At 47.5% G+C, this 25,840-nt stretch overlaps 1 long non-coding RNA gene across 1 annotated transcript in view; it reads left to right on the top strand.

The window, feature by feature from the left end:
- Positions 1-2,770: 2,770 nt before the first annotated feature.
- LOC135055231 (uncharacterized) overlaps positions 2,771-25,840 on the top strand; it is a 168,858-nt gene continuing 145,788 nt past the window's right edge. The window contains exon 1 of the long non-coding RNA XR_010243700.1: positions 2,771-2,903. This is a non-coding gene — a long non-coding RNA (uncharacterized LOC135055231). The remainder of the gene's footprint in view (positions 2,904-25,840) is intronic.

Below are 25,840 nucleotides of genomic sequence, written 5' to 3'. Positions count from 1 at the left end.
ACACACAAACTAGGGAAAAAAGAGGAAAGGACAGGCAGGAAAAACCAAAAGGGCCCATTATATCGGGACCGCATTGCTACTGCAGGGGAAGGGTATGCAGTAGTAAAAAGTATGGGGAGGTGGCAGTAGTATCACCACCCGGGGTACAAAAGGCACATGTATACCTGGAGCAATAACGTATAGCCAAACTACAAGTACCAATAAGGGTACCAACAAGCACATCAACAAATAATGTAAGTGACTAGTGAGATACCCTCATGTGTACAGTAAGAAGAAAAAGAAAGATAAAAGAGATAGAATCAGAGGAAAATGCAGGTACACATAGTAATATAAACAGCAAATGAAGGAACCAAAAGCATACACATATAAAACATATAAACTCACGTATCCAGTATGCATTATAAGGGGGACGGAGTCCCCAACCAAACATGAAGATCAACCAGGAACTACAGTAATTGGAACCAAGAATACTCAGTCAGGTCGCAGACCACTCACGGGTAAGTGGCAGGCGAGGTTTCAATGTAGAGGGCACTTTGACCGAAACATCCCAGTCATTAAGCAGCTTAACCCCAGCGTCCAGAGTGGCAACTACGTAGGAGGAATTCTCATGGGAAATCACTAATTTCACTGGGAAGCCCCATCTGTATCTAATGTCAAGAGAACGTAGTGCCTCCGTGATAGGAGCCAGAGCTCTACGTTTAGAGATGGTCAGTGCCGAGAAGTCAGGAAATATTTGTAGGCCTCCAAGCGTATCCGAATCAGACGCAGATCTGGCAGCTTGCATTATCCGTTCCTTGGTCGTGAAGAAGTGAACACGGAGGAGGGTATCCCGAGTGTAGGAGGCGGAAACCGACCGTGGTTTCGGAAGCCGGTGAATGCGATCGATGAGAAGGTCTCTGTCGTCCGCCCCAGGTAGCAGTTTGCGGAAGAGGGACATAGCATAGTCCAGAAGTTCCGAATTGGCCACAGAGTCTGGGATACCTCAGCTTTTAATATTATTTCTCCGCAACCTGTCCTCTATATCCGCCAGTTTGTCTTTATACGTCTCCATCTCAGCTTATTGTCGGTCATGGACCGAAATAAGGTCATTATGAGAGGACACCAGTTCCTCCATTTTACGTTCAAGGTGGTCTGTGCGATCACCTAAAGCAGTTAGCTCCACTTTAACTTCACGGATAGCCAGAGAGAGGTCTTGAGTGAGCTCAGATTTAAAAGCCACAAGGACTTGACACAGAGTCTTGACAGTGAGAGGATCCGTAGAATTAGAGTACACCCCAGGGACCGATAAGGAATGGCCAGAACTCTCCTTAGGATGGTCAGGTTGGCTCGATGGGATGGAGCTCCAGGCAGGAGACGAGGAGATACGAGCCACTTTTTGATTAGAGAAAGCCACTGGGAACGGGAGTGCATCCTTAATTTTTTTAGGGGACATCGTTAGAGGGCTGCAGTAGAAGGAGTAGACGAGTGAAACTGGAAGGCCAATGCGTCATAGGCCCTGGAGGCAGAGTAGTATGCTGGTTCCAAACAGAAGCTACTATGTATGCATGAGAACCCCGGGTGGAGGCGTAGAGAGGACAGAGCACATCACATCCCTATTCAAACATTATTACATGCAGAGAGATCTTTGCAGGGTCGGGGAGAAACGACAAATATGAGAGAGGCACAACAAATCCCAGCAAGGGGGTACTCACAGATCCAGTACAGGGGATTCCAGCAGGAATCGGCAGCACTACTACATAATGGAATATACACCCCACGGGAGATGTAGTAGAAAAAGCTGGAGGAGAGCCCCAGGCAGATATCACTGGTCCTGGTTTAGCTCAGGGTTCAGTTTCAGCCTCAGAAGGAGACAGAGCTGCAGAGATGCACAGACTGAAGAATCCAAAATGGGTGCTGGCTGTGAATGTCTCCTTCCCAGCTGGAGACAGGTGGATCCCAGGCACACAGGAGTAAAAGCACAAGGGCCCACGGGTCCTCGGCCTCTGGGAGCCACCAGAGACCCCCCAGGAGCCTGCAGGGAGAGGTAGGAGCCGTCCAGCGGAGCCACGTCCCGTTTTCCCGGGTCCCGGAAGTCCGGCCCGGGTAGGCTTGAAAATTTAGTCCCCGGCTTCAGGGCAGAAGGTAGGCCGCAATCTGCAGGAGCCTCCAGGAGTGCTCCCCGATTCCGCGGACCTCACCAACTGGCCAGCGCACAGCAGCAGGAGTGGGGGATTGGGCACCAGGCTGAAAGGAGCAGAGATGGATGTGCAGGGAGGGAGAGAAGTGCCAGAAATCCTGGAGCTCTGCTGAGACACTTCCACTTACAGCAGCAGCTAGGCCACGCCCCCCTAGTCATTTAATTTTAATATGTGGTGTATTTGCACTACATATTTAGCTTTTTGATCACGTGTAATCCATAAACATTTTGGGCACTTAGAGTCATTTTGACTTTAGTGTTATTTACCCCTTTTCTTACTATTATGCATTTCGATTGTGCCGTTATTGGTTTGGATTATTTCGCTCAGTTTTTGGCTGTGATGTGATTATATTTGGCCATTTTTGTGACCCCTATACCATCAGCAATAGTTAATGTGTAATTCCTTGTTTTAAGTATACATTACTGAGTGAGATACTAAGTATTTCTTTTTGTTATGCTGAGTGTTACAGTGCGACATATTCATCTGTTTAACATCTCGATTATCATGGTATTCAGTTTTGTGATCTCCCATTAAGGTTGTATTACAGGTTTTTGTCCACTGCCTTCACACTATTGTTTGTTTCTCCCAGCCTGGTTTCTATGGTGATGGTCTTCACTTCTCATGTTCTACGCCCCCCGTGGATGCTGGGTCGCCGGCGCCGACGCACGCCTATGACGTTACTGGGAGACCCGGAGAGCGGAGGATGGTGTGTGCACGAGGTGTTCGGTAATGTATTTAAATATTTGTTTTGTCACTGTGCAGTTAGCCTTGATAAAAGGAAGTTTTCCTGAAACGTTGACTTAAGCTGCTGTGCTTAATCAAGTTTTATTCAGAGACTCTGTGAGTGCCGGCTATAAATGGTGGATATATATATATATATATATATATATATATATATATATATATATATATATTATACGGGAGCATGCACAGAATCCCTAATTTGGAGTTGGGGGTGAGGGGTGGTCTTGGACAGGATGAGAGGGGGACCCCCAAAGCATTTTATTGCACATGGGCCCTCTGTTCGCTAGTTCCGCCACTGATGGGAAGAGTATGGAGAAGGAAAGGAACCGCTCATGATCCAAAACATACCACTTCATCAGTGAAGCATGATAGTGGTTTTAGTGTCATGGCGTGGGCATGTATGGCTGCCAATGGAACTGGTTCCCTTGTACAGTATTTATTGATAACGTGACTGCTGACCAAAGCAGCATGATGAATTCTGAAGTGTTTTGGGCAATATTATCTACTCATATTCAGTCAAATGCTTCAGAACTCATTGGACGTCGCTTCACAGTGCAGATGGACAATGACCCGAAGCATACTACGAAAGCAACCAAAGAGTTTTTTAAGGCAAGTAAGTGGAATGTTATGCAATGGCCAAGTCAATCACCTGACCTGAATCCGATTGAGCATGCATTTCACTTAATGAAGACAAAACTGAAGGGAAAATGCCCCAAGAACAAGCAGGAACTGAAGACATTTGCAGTAGAGGCCTGGCAGAGCATCACCAGGGATGAAACCCAGCGTCTGGTGATGTCTATGCGTTCCAGACTTCAGGCTGTAATTGACTGCAAATGATTTGCCACAAAGAATTAAAAAGTGAAAGTTTGATTTAGGATTGTTTAGTTTGTCCCATTACTTTTGGTCCCTTAAAAAGTGGGAGGCACATATAGAAACCGTTGTAATTCCTACACAGTTCACCTGATTTGGATGTAAATACCCTCAAATTAAACGGAAAGTCTGCAGTTAAAGCACATCTTGTTTCTTTCATTTCAAATCCATTGTGGTGGTGTATAGAGCCCAAAATATGAGAATTGTGTCAATGTCCCAATATTTATGGACCTGACTGTAGGTAATGCCATCTTGAAATGCTATTACCTAGCAGTGAAAAGCTTTGATTGCTTGAGAAATAGACTGTCTTCACTGTCCCCATATGGAGTAGTGGTAAAGCGCAAAAAGAGGTACCACTGAAGAAATCAGTAATTATGGCCCTCATTCCGAGTTGTTCGCTCGCTAGCTGCTTTTAGCAGCATTGCACATGCTAGGCAGCCGCCCTCTGGGAGTGTATCTTAGCAGAATAGCGAACGAAAGATTAGCAGAACTGCTACTAAATAATTCTTTGCAGTTTCTGAGTAGCTCCAGACCTACTCCTAGATTGCGATCAGCTCAGTCCGTTTAGTTCCTGGTTTGACGTCACAAACACGCCCTGCGTTCGGCCAGCCACTCCCCCGTTTCTCCAGACATTCCCACGTTTTTCCCTGACACGCCTGCGTTTTTTAGCACACTCCCGGAAAATGCTCAGTTACCACCCAGAAACGCCCCTTTCCTGTCAATCATTCACCGATCAGCAGTGCGACTGAAAAGCGCCGCAGGATCCACAGCAAAACTGCTACGTTTTTAGTTAAATAACTAAGCGCATGCGCCATGCGTGCCTTGCGCATGCGCAATTAGCAACAAATTGCAGCATAGCGAAAATCTGCAACGAGCGAACAACTCGGAATGGTATGCCTTAATTGAGTGATTATGAGTGGTATGCCTTAGATTAATTAATCTGGTGAAACTCCTTTGCCCTGCTAAAACAAACACTGGAGAAAGGAGTTATCACTGCTTGTAATTCCTATCTCTCAGCCCATCTCCTACATTTGTTTTTTTCAAACTGGGAAGAAGAATTATTAATGAGCAGTGGCAGCTCCTACTTACTGTACGTTTAGTAGGGGGACTGCTGCTACCAAGAGAGGAGGAGAGGGGAGCCAAGCTCTGTCAGCCGGGTCCCGGCACCTGCGCAATTGATCTGGCAGGTGCCAGAACTGGCGCGTGCACAGACACAGCAGTGCGACTGCTAGGGTTGCCACCTCATCTCTTTAGTCCTGGAGACCTATGAATAATACAGGTTCTGTGGCTGATTAAATTCAAGTCTGCATTCCAGCTGGTTTTAATCAGCCACCAAACCTCTGTAAATCACAGGTCTCCAGGATTAAAGGGATGATGTGGCAACCCTAGCGACTGCACATGCGCAAAACCCCGGTTTCTATGGGCTGCATCGGCTGCAGCCCATAGGAGCCAGATTGGGCTGCGTGGAAGGCAGGGAGTGGCTTCCTACAGATACCAATTGAAGATGGTGAAGCTTGATGAATTTAGGTTCACATACTAGTGTAGGTGGGCAGTGGGACAGCTCGGGAGTGAAAGCTAAGCAGGTGATATCTCCTGCGTTAACTTTATAATATAAGGCACTGACAATTAATTTATCCAAAAGTGGGTGAAAATGTTAATTCTCACCTACTTTTGTATACGTTAAGGGATGATAATTAGACTCCTAAGCCTGTAAAATAAAATTAGACTTTTTTTTTCTAATTTTTCTTCTCTTTCTTTCTTACATTTATTGTTGTTGAAAAAGCAGTGACTGCGCCAATTGTTTCTTGAATGCGGTGGATTTTTTAAACAAATTAGGCATCTGCACCTTACAATATTTCTCCTTTAGGTTAATAGCTTCTAAAGCTTGTCATCTGTTTATAAACAGATATGGTACTTGTACAGATATTGATACAGATTGCAAGTTATTTGAAGACGTTTTCTGTAAATTTCCTGAAATGTGCCCTTCATTTCACATTGGATATCAACATTCCACAATGATTGTTTACCAAATACCCTATTCCTAAAAAAACAGAACTGTATTGTTTTTACGTAAGAAACATCAGTTTTACTGGTCTGATCCCATCTACCTATATGCATTTAAGAAAAAGAAATCTATTTTTATCATTATGGTGACTACTCATTAACGTGTAGTGGTAGTTTCCACATGCTTTAAGTTATGGACCCCAATCATCATTAGTGGTCCGATATGTTCATCAAGCTCTGGTAACTTTGGTTTGATTATTGAGAACTGACACCATCTTCAGATGTCATTCATTCCTGAAGCCCCTTCCTACTGAAAAGAGTTCCATGATGCAAAGAGGGATCCATTTGGATCCTTCCTCCTCCTTTGGCCGCCTCTGTCTGCATGGTAAACTGATCACAGGGCTACTGTGTGCTGAGCTCCACTGGCCTCTGGTCTTCTCCTGCCTGATGTGCCGCTATGCAGTAGTGTCTGCCCATCCTGCCCACTTCACTAGGAAGTGGGTGGGATATGGGAGATCCACCCACTCTTCCAGGGATCCGGGGTACAACCAGAAAAATCGTGAGTCTTTCAGACCTCTCAGGAGAGTAGGTAAGTAGTGTGTCCTATTTATAAATAAATAATCTCTACAGTATATATATTGTACTCAACAATCAAAAGAAACAATCTACACCTTTGCCGCCATTTTCCCAAACATCCAATGCGGTTTCCTGTAAGAACAAGTGCTTCAGTGCAAAAATAGATGTACGACAGCAGAACTGCTCCAGTTTTGTAAATTACTTTTAAAGACCTAATCACTATAAAGTGGAGATGAGTGGTCTAGATTCCTTAGAATCTGGACCACTCTGAACAGGCCCGCCATCAGGGGGGTGCTGCGGGCACAACAGTCCCAGGCCCGGTCTCTCTAACAGAGAGGAGAGGGCCCGGGCAGCTCATGCCGCTGTATGCGGTCCTCCCGCCCCTCTATTCCGCCCCCTTTTCATGCCCGAGATCTGACTGTCACAGGAGGGGGAGAGGATGCTGGAAGCATCATTTGCAAGCGTCCCTCCCGAAATGGCCACCGCCTCATAGGAGACAGTTATTAAACATACTAGAAGAGGCTCCTCTAGTATCTTTAATAACTGTCTCCTTTGAGGCGCGGCCATTTTGGGAGGGTCGTTTTCAATTGAAGCTTGAAGCGTCCTCTCCCCCCTCCTATGACAATGTCAGAACTCAAGCATGAAAAGGGGACGGAGCTACCGGAAAGGATGGGGCGGGACTACACGGGGCCGTGCTGGCTGCTACCACAAGGAGATTAAGAGAGAAAGTGTGTGTGTGAGTGTGTATGAGTATGTGTGTTAATATTGGGCATTAATATGGTGCAAGGGGCATTAATATAGTGTTGCTCCATATGTGCACAGGCTTTATTTTTTTTTTTTTAAATATATATTTATTTTACTTTTTATATATATATTTTTTTTATTATTTTTTTAAAGGGGGGGGGGGGGTCCTGCCTATTTTGTCAGTCCCGGGCCCCACAACTTTTGATGGCAGCCCTGACTCTGAACAGCGGGGAGCCGAGTCCATCCAAGCTGCGACTTGAGTGTTGCCACCCGATTTGAACCCCATGTTGTGGCTGAAGACCATCCTCTCGGCGTTGGAGATGTGCAGGACTTGAAATCTATGTAAGTTGCCATGGCCGGGACTAGGCGCCATTTCAGACTAATGCCCGCTGCTGAAAGCTGCGCTGTACTCTGCTGCAGTGGCTGTTTTCTGTGCTGTGACTATGTACTGGTTGGAGTGCTGTACCCCAGTATGTTTTGTTCACATGCATTTATAATCCACGCAGTTTGAACCGAGCTGCAAGTTTATAAAAATATACATATATATAGTAAATGAAATGGAGCAGGCGGCACTCAGCAGTCTGATGTCCGTTAGTACTTTATTAGCAGCAACAAGCCAACATGTTTCGGAGCTTCCCCGTCCTCAGGAAGCTCCGAAACATGTTGGCTTGTTGCTGCTAATAAAGTACTAACGGACATCAGACTGCTGAGTGCCGCCTGCTCCATTTCATTTACTGCACATTGGGACCCATGTCCCACGAGGAGGGCACCGCAGCACAGTACATTCTTTGGCTTTGAGTGCTGGACACCATTTGGACATTTATATATATATATATATAAATATATATATATATATATATTTATCCAGTTATGTATTAAAGTATTAAGGTGAATGACATTACTAAGAAGAGTGCAGGGTTTGCGGTATATGTATATTTGAGCAGGTGGTCACAGCCCACTACAACCCAACCCGGGGGGGGGGGGGGGGGAGTACATGAGTGCACCACTTTCCTGGGAATAGCGAGCATGGTGGATCCTGTATGTGGATAATAGGGTTAATTTCTAATTGGCCCATTTGTGATCATACAGTAGCTCTCTCATACATCCATTTCTAAGCTCATTTACTTTAAAACATGTATCAGCTGCTCCTTTGATGTGTTGGTGACTGTCTCACTTTGAAAGTCATAAGTTAGTTGGCAGGTAAACTTTAAACCAGGTAAGCACATTTGTGGAATTGTGTTGGTGACTGTCTTACCTTTAAAAGTAAAAGCCAAAAGTTTGTTGGCAGGTGAGCTTTAAACTAGAGATGAGCGGGTTCGGTTTCTCTGAATCCGAACCCGCACGAACTTCATGTTTTTTTTCACGGGTCCGAGCGACTCGGATCTTCCCGCCTTGCTCGGTTAACCCGAGCGCGCCCGAACGTCATCATGACGCTGTCGGATTCTCGCGAGACTCGGATTCTATATAAGGAGCCGCGCGTCGCCGCCATTTTCACACGTGCATTGAGATTGATAGGGAGAGGACGTGGCTGGCGTCCTCTCCATTTAGATTAGGAGAGAGAGAGAGAGATTGACCTGAGGCTGATACTGTAGAAGAGAGTGCAGAGTTTAGTGACTGACCACAGTGACCACCAGCAGTGCAGTTGTTTTATTTAATATATCCGTTCTCTGCCTGAAAAAAACGGTACACACAGTGACTCAGTCACATACCATATCTGTGTGCACTGCTCAGCCCAGTGTGCTGCATGCCTGCATCATCTATGTATATATTATATATCTGACTGTGCTCAGCTCACACAGCTTATAATTGTGGGAGAGACTGGGGAGCACTGCAGTGCCAGTTATAGGTTATAGCAGGAGCCAGGAGTACAAGACAGTCACATACCATATCTGTGTGCACTGCTCAGCCCAGTGTGCTGCATCATCTATGTATATATTATATATCTGACTGTGCTCAGCTCACACAGCTTATAATTGTGGGGGAGACTGGGGAGCACTGCAGTGCCAGTTATAGGTTATAGCAGGAGCCAGGAGTACATATTATATTAAAATTAAACAGTGCACACTTTTGCTGCAGGAGTGCCACTGCCAGTGTGACTGACCAGTGACCTGACCACACTGACCACCAGTATAGTTAGTAGTATACTATATTGTGATTGCCTGAAAAAGTTAAACACTCGTCGTGTGACTTCACTTGTGTGGTGTTTTTTTTTTTTTATTCTATAAAAAACTCATTCTGCTGACAGACAGTGTCCAGCAGGTCCGTCATTATATAATATATATACCTGTCCGGCTGCAGTAGTGATATATATATATTTTTTATATCATTATTTATCATCCAGTCGCAGCAGACACAGTACGGTAGTTCACGGCTGTAGCTACCTCTGTGTCGGCACTCAGCAGTCCATCCATAATTGTATACCACCTACCCGTGGTTTTTTTTTCTTTCTTCTTTATACATACATACTACTACATCTCTTTATCAACCAGTCTATATTAGCAGCAGACACAGTACAGTACGGTAGTTCACGGCTGTGGCTACCTCTGTGTCGGCACTCGGCAGTCCGTCCATAATTGTATACCACCTAACCGTGGTTTTTTTTCTTTCTTCTTCATACATACATACTACGACATCTCTTTATCAACCAGTCTATATTAGCAGCAGACACAGTACAGTACGGTAGTTCACGGCTGTGGCTACCTCTGTGTCGGCACTCGGCAGTCCATCCATAATTGTATACCACCTAACCGTGGTTTTTTTTTCTTTCTTCTTTATACATACATACTACGACATCTCTTTATCAACCAGTCTATATTAGCAGCAGACACAGTACAGTACGGTAGTTCACGGCTGTGGCTACCTCTGTGTCGGCACTCGGCAGTCCGTCCATAATTGTATACCACCTAACCGTGGTTTTTTTTTCTTTCTTCTTCATACATACATACTACGACATCTCTTTATCAACCAGTCTATATTAGCAGCAGACACAGTACAGTACGGTAGTTCACGGCTGTGGCTACCTCTGTGTCGGCACTCGGCAGTCCGTCCATAATTGTATACCACCTAACCGTGGTTTTTTTTTCTTTCTTCTTTATACATACATACTACGACATCTCTTTATCAACCAGTCTATATTAGCAGCAGACACAGTACAGTACGGTAGTTCACGGCTGTGGCTACCTCTGTGTCGGCACTCGGCAGTCCGTCCATAATTGTATACCACCTACCCGTGGTTTTTTTTTCTTTCTTCTTTATACATACATACTACGACATCTCTTTATCAACCAGTCTATATTAGCAGCAGACACAGTACAGTACGGTAGTTCACGGCTGTGGCTACCTCTGTGTCGGCACTCGGCAGTCCGTCCATAATTGTATACCACCTAACCGTGGTTTTTTTTTTCTTTCTTCTTTATACATACATACTACGACATCTCTTTATCAACCAGTCTATATTAGCAGCAGACACAGTACAGTACGGTAGTTCACGGCTGTGGCTACCTCTGTGTCGGCACTCGGCAGTCCGTCCATAATTGTATACCACCTACCCGTGGTTTTTTTTTCTTTCTTCTTCATACATACATACTGCGACATCTCTTTATCAACCAGTCTATATTAGCAGCAGACACAGTACAGTACGGTAGTTCACGGCTGTGGCTACCTCTGTGTCGGCACTCGGCAGTCCGTCCATAATTGTATACCACCTAACCGTGGTTTTTTTTTCTTTCTTCTTCATACATACATACTACGACATCTCTTTATCAACCAGTCTATATTAGCAGCAGACACAGTACAGTACGGTAGTTCACGGCTGTGGCTACCTCTGTGTCGGCACTCGGCAGTCCGTCCATAATTGTATACTAGTATCCATCCATCTCCATTGTTTACCTGAGGTGCCTTTTAGTTGTGCCTATTAAAATATGGAGAACAAAAATGTTGAGGTTCCAAAATTAGGGAAAGATCAAGATCCACTTCCACCTCGTGCTGAAGCTGCTGCCACTAGTCATGGCCGAGACGATGAAATGCCAGCAACGTCGTCTGCCAAGGCCGATGCCCAATGTCATAGTACAGAGCATGTCAAATCCAAAACACCAAATATCAGTAAAAAAAGGACTCCAAAACCTAAAATAAAATTGTCGGAGGAGAAGCGTAAACTTGCCAATATGCCATTTACCACACGGAGTGGCAAGGAATGGCTGAGGCCCTGGCCTATGTTCATGGCTAGTGGTTCAGCTTCACATGAGGATGGAAGCACTCAGCCTCTCGCTAGAAAAATGAAAAGACTCAAGCTGGCAAAAGCACAGCAAAGAACTGTGCGTTCTTCGAAATCCCAAATCCACAAGGAGAGTCCAATTGTGTCGGTTGCGATGCCTGACCTTCCCAACACTGGACGTGAAGAGCATGCGCCTTCCACCATTTGCACGCCCCCTGCAAGTGCTGGAAGGAGCACCCGCAGTCCAGTTCCTGATAGTCAGATTGAAGATGTCAGTGTTGAAGTACACCAGGATGAGGAGGATATGGGTGTTGCTGGCGCTGGGGAGGAAATTGACCAGGAGGATTCTGATGGTGAGGTGGTTTGTTTAAGTCAGGCACCCGGGGAGACACCTGTTGTCGGTGGGAGGAATATGGCCGTTGACATGCCAGGTGAAAATACACAAAAAATCAGCTCTTCGGTGTGGAGGTATTTCAACAGAAATGCGGACAACAGGTGTCAAGCCGTGTGTTCCCTTTGTCAAGCTGTAATAAGTAGGGGTAAGGACGTTAACCACCTCGGAACATCCTCCCTTATACGTCACCTGCAGCGCATTCATAATAAGACAGTGACAAGTTCAAAAACTTTGGGTGACAGCGGAAGCAGTCCACTGACCAGTAAATCCCTTCCTCTTGTAACCAAGCTCACGCAAACCACCCCACCAACTCCCTCAGTGTCAATTTCCTCCTTCCCCAGGAATGCCAATAGTCCTGCAGGCCATGTCACTGGCAATTCTGATGATTCCTCTCCTGCCTGGGATTCCTCCGATGCATCCTTGCGTGTAACGCCTACTGCTGCTGGCGCTGCTGTTGTTGCTGCTGGGAGTCGATGGTCATCCCAGAGGGGAAGTCGTAAGCCCACTTGTACTACTTCCAGTAAGCAATTGACTGTTCAACAGTCCTTTGCGAGGAAGATGAAATATCACAGCAGTCATCCTGCTGCAAAGCGGATAACTGAGGCCTTGACAACTATGTTGGTGTTAGACGTGCGTCCGGTATCCGCCGTTAGTTCACAGGGAACTAGACAATTTATTGAGGCAGTGTGCCCCCGTTACCAAATACCATCTAGGTTCCACTTCTCTAGGCAGGCGATACCGAGAATGTACACGGACGTCAGAAAAAGACTCACCAGTGTCCTAAAAAATGCAGTTGTACCCAATGTCCACTTAACCACGGACATGTGGACAAGTGGAGCAGGGCAGGGTCAGGACTATATGACTGTGACAGCCCACTGGGTAGATGTATGGACTCCCGCCGCAAGAACAGCAGCGGCGGCACCAGTAGCAGCATCTCGCAAACGCCAACTCTTTCCTAGGCAGGCTACGCTTTGTATCAACGGTTTCCAGAATACGCACACAGCTGAAAACCTCTTACGGCAACTGAGGAAGATCATCGCGGAATGGCTTACCCCAATTGGACTCTCCTGTGGATTTGTGGCATCGGACAACGCCAGCAATATTGTGTGTGCATTAAATATGGGCAAATTCCAGCACGTCCCATGTTTTGCACATACCTTGAATTTGGTGGTGCAGAATTATTTAAAAAACGACAGGGGCGTGCAAGAGATGCTGTCGGTGGCCAGAAAAATTGCGGGACACTTTCGGCGTACAGGCACCACGTACAGAAGACTGGAGCACCACCAAAAACTACTGAACCTGCCCTGCCATCATCTGAAGCAAGAAGTGGTAACGAGGTGGAATTCAACCCTCTATATGCTTCAGAGGTTGGAGGAGCAGCAAAAGGCCATTCAAGCCTATACAATTGAGCACGATATAGGAGGTGGAATGCACCTGTCTCAAGCGCAGTGGAGAATGATTTCAACGTTGTGCAAGGTTCTGATGCCCTTTGAACTTGCCACACGTGAAGTCAGTTCAGACACTGCCAGCCTGAGTCAGGTCATTCCCCTCATCAGGCTTTTGCAGAAGAAGCTGGAGACATTGAAGGAGGAGCTAACACGGAGCGATTCCGCTAGGCATGTGGGACTTGTGGATGGAGCCCTTAATTCGCTTAACAAGGATTCACGGGTGGTCAATCTGTTGAAATCAGAGCACTACATTTTGGCCACCGTGCTCGATCCTAGATTTAAAGCCTACCTTGGATCTCTCTTTCCGGCAGACACAAGTCTGCTGGGGTTGAAAGACCTGCTGGTGAGAAAATTGTCAAGTCAAGCGGAACGCGACCTGTCAACATCTCCTCCTTCACATTCTCCCGCAACTGGGGGTGCGAGGAAAAGGCTCAGAATTCCGAGCCCACCCGCTGGCGGTGATGCAGGGCAGTCTGGAGCGACTGCTGATGCTGACATCTGGTCCGGACTGAAGGACCTGACAACGATTACGGACATGTCGTCTACTGTCACTGCATATGATTCTCTCACCATTGAAAGAATGGTGGAGGATTATATGAGTGACCGCATCCAAGTAGGCACGTCACACAGTCCATACTTATACTGGCAGGAAAAAGAGGCAATTTGGAGGCCATTGCACAAACTGGCTTTATTCTACCTAAGTTGCCCTCCCACAAGTGTGTACTCCGAAAGAGTGTTTAGTGCCGCCGCTCACCTTGTCAGCAATCGGCGTACGAGGTTACATCCAGAAAATGTGGAGAAGATGATGTTCATTAAAATGAATTATAATCAATTCCTCCGCGGAGACATTGACCAGCAGCAATTGCCTCCACAAAGTACACAGGGAGCTGAGATGGTGGATTCCAGTGGGGACGAATTGATAATCTGTGAGGAGGGGGATGTACACGGTGATATATCGGAGGGTGATGATGAGGTGGACATCTTGCCTCTGTAGAGCCAGTTTGTGCAAGGAGAGATTAATTGCTTCTTTTTTGGGGGGGGTCCAAACCAACCCGTCATATCAGTCACAGTCGTGTGGCAGACCCTGTCACTGAAATGATGGGTTGGTTAAAGTGTGCATGTCCTGTTTTGTTTATACAACATAAGGGTGGGTGGGAGGGCCCAAGGACAATTCCATCTTGCACCTCTTTTTTCTTTTATTTTTCTTTGCGTCATGTGCTGTTTGGGGAGGGTTTTTTGGAAGGGACATCCTGCGTGACACTGCAGTGCCACTCCTAAATGGGCCCGGTGTTTGTGTCGGCCACTAGGGTCGCTAATCTTACTCACACAGTCAGCTACCTCATTGCGCCTCTTTTTTTCTTTGCGTCATGTGCTGATTGGGGAGGGTTTTTTGGAAGGGACATCCTGCGTGACACTGCAGTGCCACTCCTAAATGGGCCCGGTGTTTGTGTCGGCCACTAGGGTCGCTAATCTTACTCACACAGTCAGCTACCTCATTGCGCCTCTTTTTTTCTTTGCGTCATGTGCTGATTGGGGAGGGTTTTTTGGAAGGGACATCCTGCGTGACACTGCAGTGCCACTCCTAAATGGGCCCGGTGTTTGTGTCGGCCACTAGGGTCGCTAATCTTACTCACACAGTCAGCTACCTCATTGCGCCTCTTTTTTTCTTTGCGTCATGTGCTGATTGGGGAGGGTTTTTTGGAAGGGACATCCTGCGTGACACTGCAGTGCCACTCCTAAATGGGCCCGGTGTTTGTGTCGGCCACTAGGGTCGCTTATCTTACTCACACAGTCAGCTACCTCATTGCGCCTCTTTTTTTCTTTGCGTCATGTGCTGATTGGGGAGGGTTTTTTGGAAGGGACATCCTGCGTGACACTGCAGTGCCACTCCTAAATGGGCCCGGTGTTTGTGTCGGCCACTAGGGTCGCTAATCTTACTCACACAGTCAGCTACCTCATTGCGCCTCTTTTTTTCTTTGCGTCATGTGCTGATTGGGGAGGGTTTTTTGGAAGGGACATCCTGCGTGACACTGCAGTGCCACTCCTAAATGGGCCCGGTGTTTGTGTCGGCCACTAGGGTCGCTTATCTTACTCACACAGTCAGCTACCTCATTGCGCCTCTTTTTTTCTTTGCGTCATGTGCTGATTGGGGAGGGTTTTTTGGAAGGGACATCCTGCGTGACACTGCAGTGCCACTCCTAGATGGGCCAGGTGTTTGTGTCGGCCACTAGTGTCGCTTAGCTTAGTCATCCAGCGACCTTGGTGCAAATTTTAGGACTAAAAATAATATTGTGAGGTGTGAGGTATTCAGAATAGACTGAAAATGAGTGGAAATTTTGGTTTTTGAGGTTAATAATAATATGGGATCAAAATGACCCCCAAATTCTATGATTTAAGCTGTTTTTTAGTGTTTTTTTAAAAAAACACCCGAATCCAAAACACACCCGAATCCGACAAAAAAAATTCGGTGAGGTTTTGCCAAAACGCGGTCGAACCCAAAACACGGCCGCGGAACCGAACCCAAAACCAAAACACAAAACCCGAAAAATTTCAGGCGCTCATCTCTACTTTAAACCAGGTAAACACATTTTCACCTATGAGAAAATGTATGTGTTAGAGTAGGTCTTGCAGTGAAATGGGGTCCCTTGATGCGGCCTGTAAGCTTAAATGCATTGTACAATTCATGCACTAAAACCCCATTATTTATCCAGTTATGTATTAAAGTATTAAGGTGAATGGATAATTTTCCGGCTGTCGGGATCCTGGCGGTCAGGATACCGATGCCGGAATCCCAACAGCCGGCAATGCTGCCAGCCGGAAAACCGTCGCAACAGGACTATTCCCACTCGTGGGTGTCCACGACACCCATAGAGTGGGAATAGATCCTGTGAGCCACCAAGCCCACAAGGGGACTCTTTGCACTCGCCCCGCTACAAACTTGTTGTTTGTACTGCTTGGTGCGCTCTACTCTAGTGCACTTTGTACTTTTTTCACATGCATCTATTTATTATTTATTTATTACCAGTTATTTATATAGCGCACACATATTCTGCAGCGCTTTTTTACAGAGAATCTATAAGCCTTGTTATCCACGCAGTTTGAACCGAGCTGCAAGTTTAAAAATAGAAGAAAATAAATATATATATAATATTTATGGCTATTGTTTGTACTGGTTGGTGTGCTTTGTTCACATGCATCTATAAGCCCTGTGATCCACACAGTTTGAACCAAGCTGCAAGTTAGAAAATTATTTGTACTGTTCTGTGCACTGTAACCCAGTGCGCTGTGGCAATGTTTTAGAGATGTGCTATAAAATGCTGTGTTTGTTATGATTCCAGCACTCTGGTCAGAGGAGATCTTATGGCAAGGACCGGAGCACTGGAACGGAATGCTGGGGAAGGGAGCAGGACAGGAAAATAGCTCCTGGCGCCCTAACTCTGTTGTCTCACCCGTGTTGTCAGAAATCCACTGCGAGACTATGGTTTCTTGAGCCCTTGGCAGCCGCGTTTGAAGGGCGGATTATGTCTGTCCAACTTCGATGCCCCCCGGTCTTAATGAGAGACAAAGGGAAACCCGAGACAGGGTGATAACAAGAGGCCCTCTAACTAAACAACCAGGCCAGGGGCTAAGCAAACTCAAAACTATAATATGTGCGGAGAAACCGCCATGGAAAAGGACAACCAAAATATCTACTTGTCCAATTCTCCTACCCGGCACCGCCGAGTACCAGAGAGGACTTGTGGAAGCGGAACCCTCCGCAAATGCTCCAAACACAAAATATAAAAGGTAAAGCGGCTGAGCCGCAACACACGGCAGAGCCGCAACTCACGAACACCACTGGATATAAAACGGTGATCAGTCAGGACTCCAGGGAACCAAACGACCTCTTGGGATGAGATGACAACTCCCGAATACCGGACTTCTGAGCACTGGAATGACCGGATACAGCAGGACTGGAAGCAGACTCTCAGCAAACAAAGGCAGCATGCAGGAAGCTATTACCGGCGTCTGTGAGAAGCCCTGGGAGTGTATTTAAAAAGGAGTCCTCCAATCAGCTGCTAAAGGCTGATTAGAATAAATGCCGTGCAGCTGCCTTGCTGCACGGCCAGAGAGCAGGTGAATATCTTAATTTCCTAAAGCCTAGCAACGGGGAACGCGGTCCGCCAGTGGCGTCCCCATTGCTAGGGTCCGTGCGGCTCAGCGCGCCCGGCGTCTAGCGTTGCTAGGGAGCCGGCGGCTGTACGCGCACGGCGTCTCTAGTTGCTAGGCGCCGGGCCGCGCAGGCAAGCGGACCCCGGCGCCTAACAGTGTTTGCTGCGGCCTTTGGTCAATATTGGTGAAAACAATGCAAAGCTAGTCCTAGTCAATTTGTTGCCTTAGGCAAGATTTTGCCTGGTGCCTCCTAGCACCGCCACTAGTTCTGCATCTGACCCAGCACCCCTCAGGCAGTGGGTCCCACCGGGTGTTTACCCAGTGCCCCTCTGGACCAGTCCAACCCTGCGTAATGCCACACAGTAATGTACCTTACACATTTGCCCCACACAGTAATGCACCATACACATATGCCGTACATATAGTAATGTGTGTAGCTCCCTGAATCCCTGACTGCGCTTTGTGAGGTGGGGGTGGCAGGCTGGATGGTGCTGTGGCTGCAGGGAGACAGTGTCTCTGCAAAGGTCCATGAGAGGAGGAACTGCAGCTCGTCATGTGCAACCCTCCTCCTGAAGCCATGTCTGATGCCACCCCCCAGCCATCACTGACTGTACCTGGCCCGTCAGCTCCCGCTGCTGAGAGCTCCGATTGCGGTAGACAGCTCAAAGCAGGATATCCACCAAGGTTCAGAACTAGAAGAAAATGACAGACTGCGTACCATGATAGGGGGAAGGGGGAGTGGTCAGCTTGTGCATCATGGCATGCTACTCATCGTATTCCCGGGGTAGGTGCGTGCTTGCGCTCGCAACCATTAAAGGGGCATGTCATCGCTACATGGGATATGGCCTCACAGGGTATGCCGTCCTTTGCAAGTCTCAACCCTTATTTTAGCTTTTTGGACACAAATACATTTGCCCAGATACTGTGGATAGCCAGCCCGACTTTCTGGATGGACACAAATAGCAGGAATGTCCAGATACTGCCATACTTGCTGGCTACACAAAAAGACCAGTAACAAACATGTAGCAAGTGTCCACTCTCTTCACTGTTCAGTGTGTTTGTTGGTGTCTGTTACCCCCGGCAACTGCATGCCCCTTATTTTATACTGTGCGAGAGATATGCTCTGCCGTCCAGTGTGACGCATCTGAAAGTCGTGCTGCACTCACGTTTCATATAGAAATAGCGCAATAGGCCCATCATCATGACAGCATGATGACAATAAGAAACCAGCTGGCCACATGGTTGCCCATTAATCATAAACATTAAATTGTATATTTATTTTCCACAAAAAATGATGCAATTTTCATACTCTTACATATTTAGGGAAACACTGATAGTGTACGAGGTCTACATGGCACTGGCAACGCCCCCACCGCATTGGCCACACCCCTATGCTTCTCATAATAGGCCCTTGAACATTTCAGCCCCAGGCCCATGAGGCCCTTAATCCAGACCTGGGTAGAATGTTTGTTACCGCCACCTACTCTCATGCCTCACACCTCCCCATCCGCATGAGCAACATCTCAGGGCACAAAACTAACCTTCCAAAAGCCATTCTGGACCCAGCACCACCATCAACACAAAGCTTACACACAATAGGACAACAATCAAAACTAAAAAAACATGAAAAGGGAGGGAGGCTGGACAAGCAATAACCAGGAAAGAGACTGACTACCAAGGTTCCACTGACTAAAATTCCTAAGACCCTCCCTAACTATACCGACCACAGCTATTGGCTAACAGGATCTTTAATAGAAAGGTAGAAAATTATTTTCAGAGGAGAAATTGGATTTCTCGCCATAATAAACAGGCTTGTTGCTGAGTTAGAGAATGTTTCACTGGAAGACCTATGTCTTCACACGTCAAGCAATATATTTTGTTAGATGAAAACCTCTACATCATTAATTTTTTTCTGATGCAAAATGAATAACAGATTTGTAGGTACATTAACAGAAAACAGAATTTTGTAGACTGTAATACATTTTGTCATGTAAAACATACTTTGTGCTGCAAAACTGACTTTGTAGTGTTGCATTGTTAATTTTGTGACATAAGAGGCAAAGGGGACTATGGGGGTCATTCCGAGTTGTTCGCTCGCAAGCTGCTTTAAGCAGCTTTGCACACGCTAAGCCGCCGCCTACTGGGAGTGAATCTTAGCTTATCAAAATTGCGAACGAAAGATTAGCAGAATTGCGAATAGACACTTCTTAGCAGTTTCTGAGTAGCTCCACACTTACTCGGCATCTGCGATCAGTTCAGTGCTTGTCGTTCCTGGTTTGACGTCACAAACACACCCAGCGTTCGCACAGACACTCCTCCGTTTCTCCAGCCACTCCCGCGTTTTTCCCAGAAACGGTAGCGTTTTTTCGCACACACCCATAAAACGGCCAGTTTCCGCCCAGAAACACCCACTTCCTGTCAATCACATTACGATCACCAGAACGAAGAAAAAACCTCGTAATGCCGTGAGTAAAATTCCTAACTGCATAGCAAATTTACTTGGCGCAGTCGCACTGCGGACATTGCGCATGCGCATTAGCAACTAATTGCTCCGTTGCGAGAAAAAAATAACGAGCGAACAACTCGGAATGACCCCCTATGTACTAATCCTTGGAAAGAGATAAAGTGCACAGAGATAAAGTACCTACCAGGGCCAGATTAAGGGGGATGCGGTGACATGGGGCGGTCACCCCATGACCCCCCCCCCCCACACACACACACACACACAGAAGGGCCCCCACAAAGGGTCAGTCTGACCCTGCAATTGCCGAGAACAGGTGTTCAGCAGCACCTGTTCCTGGATGGGGGCTGCCACGGCTCTATTTTCTGCATGCAAAGACTGCATACAGAGCAGAGTTACCCCCTACTTCCTATGGGGTGGTAACAGAGTCACATGACACACATAACATCCTTGCCGCTGAGGGGGGACTCAGGAGACATTCTGCTCTGTGCATGCAGTGCAGAACACATAAGCATGCCACAGGAGATCCTTACTTGGGAACACATGGGGGGAGACAGGGATTGTACTATGTAGCATACATATAAAGGGGGGCACTGTAGCCATATTGAGTGAGCAATTTTTTTGGAGGGGCCCACACAACTTAATTCCCCCAGGTCCCCCTCAAGCCTTAATCCCACTCTGGTACCAACCAATCAACTCCTAACTACCACGGTTTTCATGTCTGCAGCTGCACTTACCCCATGCTGGTTGCAAAGATCGAACTGCAATAGGTGCCCCATCTCCATCTTCTCTTCACCCTATAATCGAGCACAGAAGCTGGCTTATATGCCAAATACACTACCACAAGACCAGAGGCGGAACTACCGGCAGGGCAAGCAGTGCGTTCCACTGGGGCCGGCCTCTGTCCAGGGGCCCAAGCATGTAATGAGTCAAACTGACTCATTACATGCCGCTGTGCGCTGCGGGCAACCGCTGCCCGCAGCGCACAGCCGCCCACAGAGGAGAAGAGCAGCGGCACGGACGGGGGAAAGAGGAGGACGGAGGTGAAGGAGGGAGCCGCAGCAGCGCTTTGTTACTGGTGGAGGCGCTGCTGCTGCTGCCCCTCTGCTTCACTATAGGCTGTCTTCCGAGAACAGCCTATAGTGAAGCAGAGGGGCAGCAGCAGCAGCGCCTCCACCAATAACACAGCGCTGCTGCGGCTCCCTCCTCCACCTCGTCTACTGCCCGGGAATCGTCAAGCTGCACGAGGAGCCTGAGCCAGCGGAGAGGGTAAGTATGATTCTACTTTCTTTCTTTCTCTTTCTTTCTTTCTGTCTCTTTCTTTATTTCTTTCTGTCTCTTTCTTTCTTTATTTGTTGGGACTGCCTGCCGCTATGTGTAAAAATGGGGACTGCCTACCGCAATGTGTAAAAAGGGGGGACTGCCTGCAGCTATGTGTAAAAATGGGGGACTGCATGCCGCAATGTGTAAAAAGGGGGGACTGCCTGCCGCAATGTGTAAAAATGGGGAATCTGCCTGCCGCAATGTGTAAAAATGGGGAATCTGCCTGCCGCTATGTGTAAAAAGGGAGAATCTGCCTGCCGCTATGTGTAAAAAGGGAGAATCTGCCTGCCGTAATGTGTAAAAATGGGGAATCTGCCTGCCGCAATGTGTAAAAACGGGGGACTGCCTGCCGCAACGTGTAAAAAGGGGGAATCTGCCTGCCGTAATTTGTAACAAGGGCACGCTGTTTGCCGTAATGTGTAACAAGGGCACGCTGTCTGCCGTAATGTGTAACAAGGGCACGCTGTCTGCCGTAATGTATAACAAGGGCACGCTGTCTGCCGCTATGTGTAAAAAGTGTACGTTGTCTGCCGTTATGTGTAAAAAGTGTACGCTGTCTGCCGTAATGTGTAAAAAGGGGACGCTGTCTGCCGTAATGTGTAAAAAGGGGGACGCTGTCTGCCGTTATGTGTAAAAAGTGTACGCTGTCTGCCGCTATGTTAAACAAGGGCACGCTGTCTGCCGTTATGTGTAAAAAGTGTACGCTGTCTGCCGTAATGTGTAAAAAGTGCACGCTGTCTGCCGCTATGTGTAACAAGGGCACGCTGTCTGCCGTTATGTGTAAAAAGGGGACGCTGTCTGCCGTAATGTATAAAAAGGGGGATGCTGTCTGCCGTAATGTGTAAAAAGGGGACGCTGTCTGCCGTAATGTGTAAAAAGAGGAATCTGTTCGCTGTAAGGTGTAAAAGGGTCTCTACCTGGTGTAGTGGTGCTACTGTGCGGCGTAATTTGAAGAATGGAGACTACTGTGCACCGTTTTAGGAATTGGTATTATTTTGTGGCCACACCCCTTCCCCGCGAAGCCACGCCACTATGTATTTTTGCGCGCGCCTACGGCGCGCACTGCCCCTGTTTTGCATCCAGGGGTGGGGCTCCGATGCCGTTTCTTGCACACAGTGCTAAAATGTCTAGTTACGGCACTGTTGCTAGGTATCCATTTCTCTGGCCCTGAGCAGGTCCCCCTCACCAGATCCTCTCAAGGGGTGAGGGGTGGACTTGGATGGGATGGGGGGGGGGGGGCAAAGCATTTTGTCGCACCTGGGCCCACCGCTTGCTAGTTCCGCCACTGCACAAGACACCACTGATCTTGTGGGAAAAATTGTATTTTAACTACCTACCGGTAAATCTTTTCTCGTAGTCCATAAGGGATATTGGGGACAGATTAGTACGATGGGGTATAGACGGGTCCAAAGGAGCCAGTGCACTTTACATTTCTTCAACTGGGTGTGCTGACTCCTCCCCTCTATGCCCCTCCCACAGGCAGTTATAGCTAAAACAGTGCCTGAAGGAGAAAGGACATACTTGAGAGAAGGAAAATAACATCAAGAAGTGTGGTGAGATTTACACACCAGCACACCATAACATATCCGGGCCAGCTACAGCTGGCAACTGAAAACAGCAACAGCTGAACAGGTAACACATAACAGAGAACCTGCAGAAAGTCACCACACAGGGGCGTGCGCCCAATGGGGGTCATTCTGAGTTGTTCGCTCGCTAGCAGTTTTTAGCAGCCGTGCAAACGCATTGTCGCCGCCCACTGTGGAGTGTATTTTCGCTTTGCAGGCGCTCTGCTGCAGCAGTGTGCCTGCAAAATCTTTTTTGTGCAAAACAAGACCAGACCTGTAGTTACTCTTCGTGTGTGTTGATTTTAACAATGGAGGCACGGCTTTTGACGTCACACACCAGCCCAGCGTTCGCCCAGCCACGCCTGCGTTTTTCCAGGTACGCCGGTGTTTTTCTAAGCACTCCCTGAAAAGGTCAGTTGCCACCCAGAAACTCCCACTTCATGTCAATATTCCTGCATTTCGGCTGTGCAACTGGAATCTTCGTTAGACTCTGTGCAAACCCACGATGCTCAATGTACCCACACGATGCGCTTGCGCATTGCGGTGCATACGTATGCGCAAAAATGCAGATTTTTAGCCTGATCGCTGCGAACAACGGCAGCTAGCGATCAACTCAGAATGACCCCCAATATCCCTTATGGACTACGACAAAAGGATTTACTGGTAGGTATTTAAAATCTTATTTTCTCTAGCATCCATAAGGGATATTGGGGACAGATTAGTACGATGGGGATGTCCCAAAGCTTTTATTGGGGACAGATTAGTACGATGGGGATGTCCCAAAGCTTCCAGAACGGTCGGGAACGTGCATAGACTGCTGCAGCACCGCCTGCCCAAACTGGGAATCCTCTTTGGCCAGGGTATTAAATTTGTAGAATTTCACAAAAGTGTTCTTACCCGACCAGGTATAGTTGCAAGGCCGAGACTCCACGGGCAGCTGCCCAGGAAGAGCCCACTGACCTTGTAGAGTGGGCCTTCAGAGACTGAGGACAGGTAAGGCTGCCGTCACATAGGCCTGCTGGATAGTAAGCCTAATCCAGCGAGCAATGGTCTGCTTTGATCATCATAAAGCACGAATAAGGAATCCGTCTTCCTGACCTGACCAGTGCGACTGACATAGATCTTCAAAGCACGCACAACATACAAAGGCCCACGCAGGAGCCGAAGCGTCAGAACAGGACAGAACCACAATAGGTTGATTCAAGTGGAATGCGGAGACAACCTTCGACAGAAACTGCTGTCTAGTCCAGAGCTCTGCTCTGTCCTCGTAAAAGACCAGGGCCAATATTTACTAAGAATTCGAGTTTGACCGTTTTATGGGTTTTTTTCTAAGTGCCAATCCGGGAATTCACTAAGCACCAATCTCGGCAGTGTTTGGACTATTCGTAATGGTTTGATTTGCAAAGTTCCGAAATACGAATGAATAGACCATCGGTCAAACACGGCTGTTATTTCATACAATACGGGCATTCACTATTCATTCGTATTTGGGTGTTAGTTTCTGAGTGCTCAAGTGCTGGTCTGTTTTTTTCCGATTCGTTAAAAAAAGCAGCAAAAAAATAGACCTGCTTTTTCCAGTCGAGTTTGGATAACCATGCACGGATCAGTGAGATCTGTGCATGGTTATCTATGGGAAAGGGTCTGTTTAGTGTAAAAACGGAAAAAAAATTGCGTGGGGTCCCCCCTCCTAAGCACAACCAGCCTCGGGCTCTTTGAGCCGGTCCTGGTTGAAAAAGTATGGGGGAAAAAATGACAGGGGTTCCTCCATATTTAATCAACCAGCAACGGGCTCTGCGCCTGGTCCTGGTTCCAAAAATACGGGGGACAAAAAGCGTAGGGGTCCCCCGTATTTTTGAAACCAGCACCGGGCTCCACTAGTCAGGTACATAATGCCACAGCCGGGGGACACTTTTATACTGGTCCCTGCGGCCCTGGCATTACATACCCAACTAGTCATCCCTGGCCGGGTACCCTGGAGGAGTGGGAACCCCTTAAATAAAGGGGTCCCTCCCTCCAGCCACCCAAGGGCTAGGGGTGAAGCACGAGGCTGTCCCCCCCATCCAAGGGCGGCGGATGGGGGGCTGATAGCCTTTTGAAAAAATTAGAATATTGTTTTTTGTAGCAGTACTACAAGTCCCAGCAAGCCTCCCCCGCAAGCTGGTACTTGGAGAACCACAAGTACCAGCATGCGGTGGAAAACCGGGCCCGCTGGTACCTGTAGTACTACTACTAAAAAAATACCCCCAAAAAACAGGACACACACACCGTGAAAGTATAAGTTTATTACATACATGCACACCTCCATACACACATACTTACCTATGTTCCCACGAGGCTCAGTCCTCTTCTCCATGTAGAATCCTTGGGGTACCTGTGAAAAAAATTATACTCACATAATCCAGTGTAGAATCAGACCTTTGAATAATCCACGTACTTGGCAAAATAATAAAACGGAAACCCGACCACGCACTGAAAGGGGTCCCATGTTTACACATGGGACCCCTTTCCCCGACTGCCAGGACCCCCCCTGACTCCTGTCAAAGAGGGTCCCTTCAGCCAATCAGGGAGCGCCACGTCGTGGCACTCTCCTGATTGGCTGTGTGCTCCTGTAGTGTCTGTCAGGCAGCACACGGCACAGATACAATGTAGCGCCTATGCGCTCCATTGTAGCCAATGGTGGGAACTTTGCGGTCAGCGGTGAGGTTACTTTCGGTCAACCGCTGACCGCAAAGTTCCCACCATTGGCTACAATGGAGCGCATAGGCGCTACATTGTATCTGTGCCGTGTGCTGCCTGACAGACACTACAGGAGCACACAGCCAATCAGGAGAGTGCCACGACGTGGCGCTCCCTGATTGGCTGAAGGGACCCTCTTTGACAGGAGTCAGGGGGGGTCCTGGCAGTCGGGGGAAAGGGGTCCCATGTGTAAACATGGGACCCCTTTCAGTGCGTGGTCGGGTTTCCATTTTATTATTTTGCCAAGTACGTGGATTATTCAAAGGTCTGATTCTACACTGGATTATGTGAGTATAATTTTTTTCACAGGTACCCCAAGGATTCTACATGGAGAAGAGGACCGAGCCTCATGGGAACATAGGTAAGCATGTGTGTATGGAGGTGTGCATGTATGTAATAAACTTATACTTTCACGGTGTGTGTGTCCTGTTTT

The sequence above is a fragment of the Pseudophryne corroboree genome, chromosome 3 (genome assembly GCF_028390025.1).
Source record: "Pseudophryne corroboree isolate aPseCor3 chromosome 3, aPseCor3.hap2, whole genome shotgun sequence".
NCBI lineage: Eukaryota > Metazoa > Chordata > Amphibia > Anura > Myobatrachidae > Pseudophryne > Pseudophryne corroboree.
The sequence above is the reverse complement of the archived record's forward strand: the minus strand, read 5'-3'. Positions and strand labels throughout refer to the sequence as shown.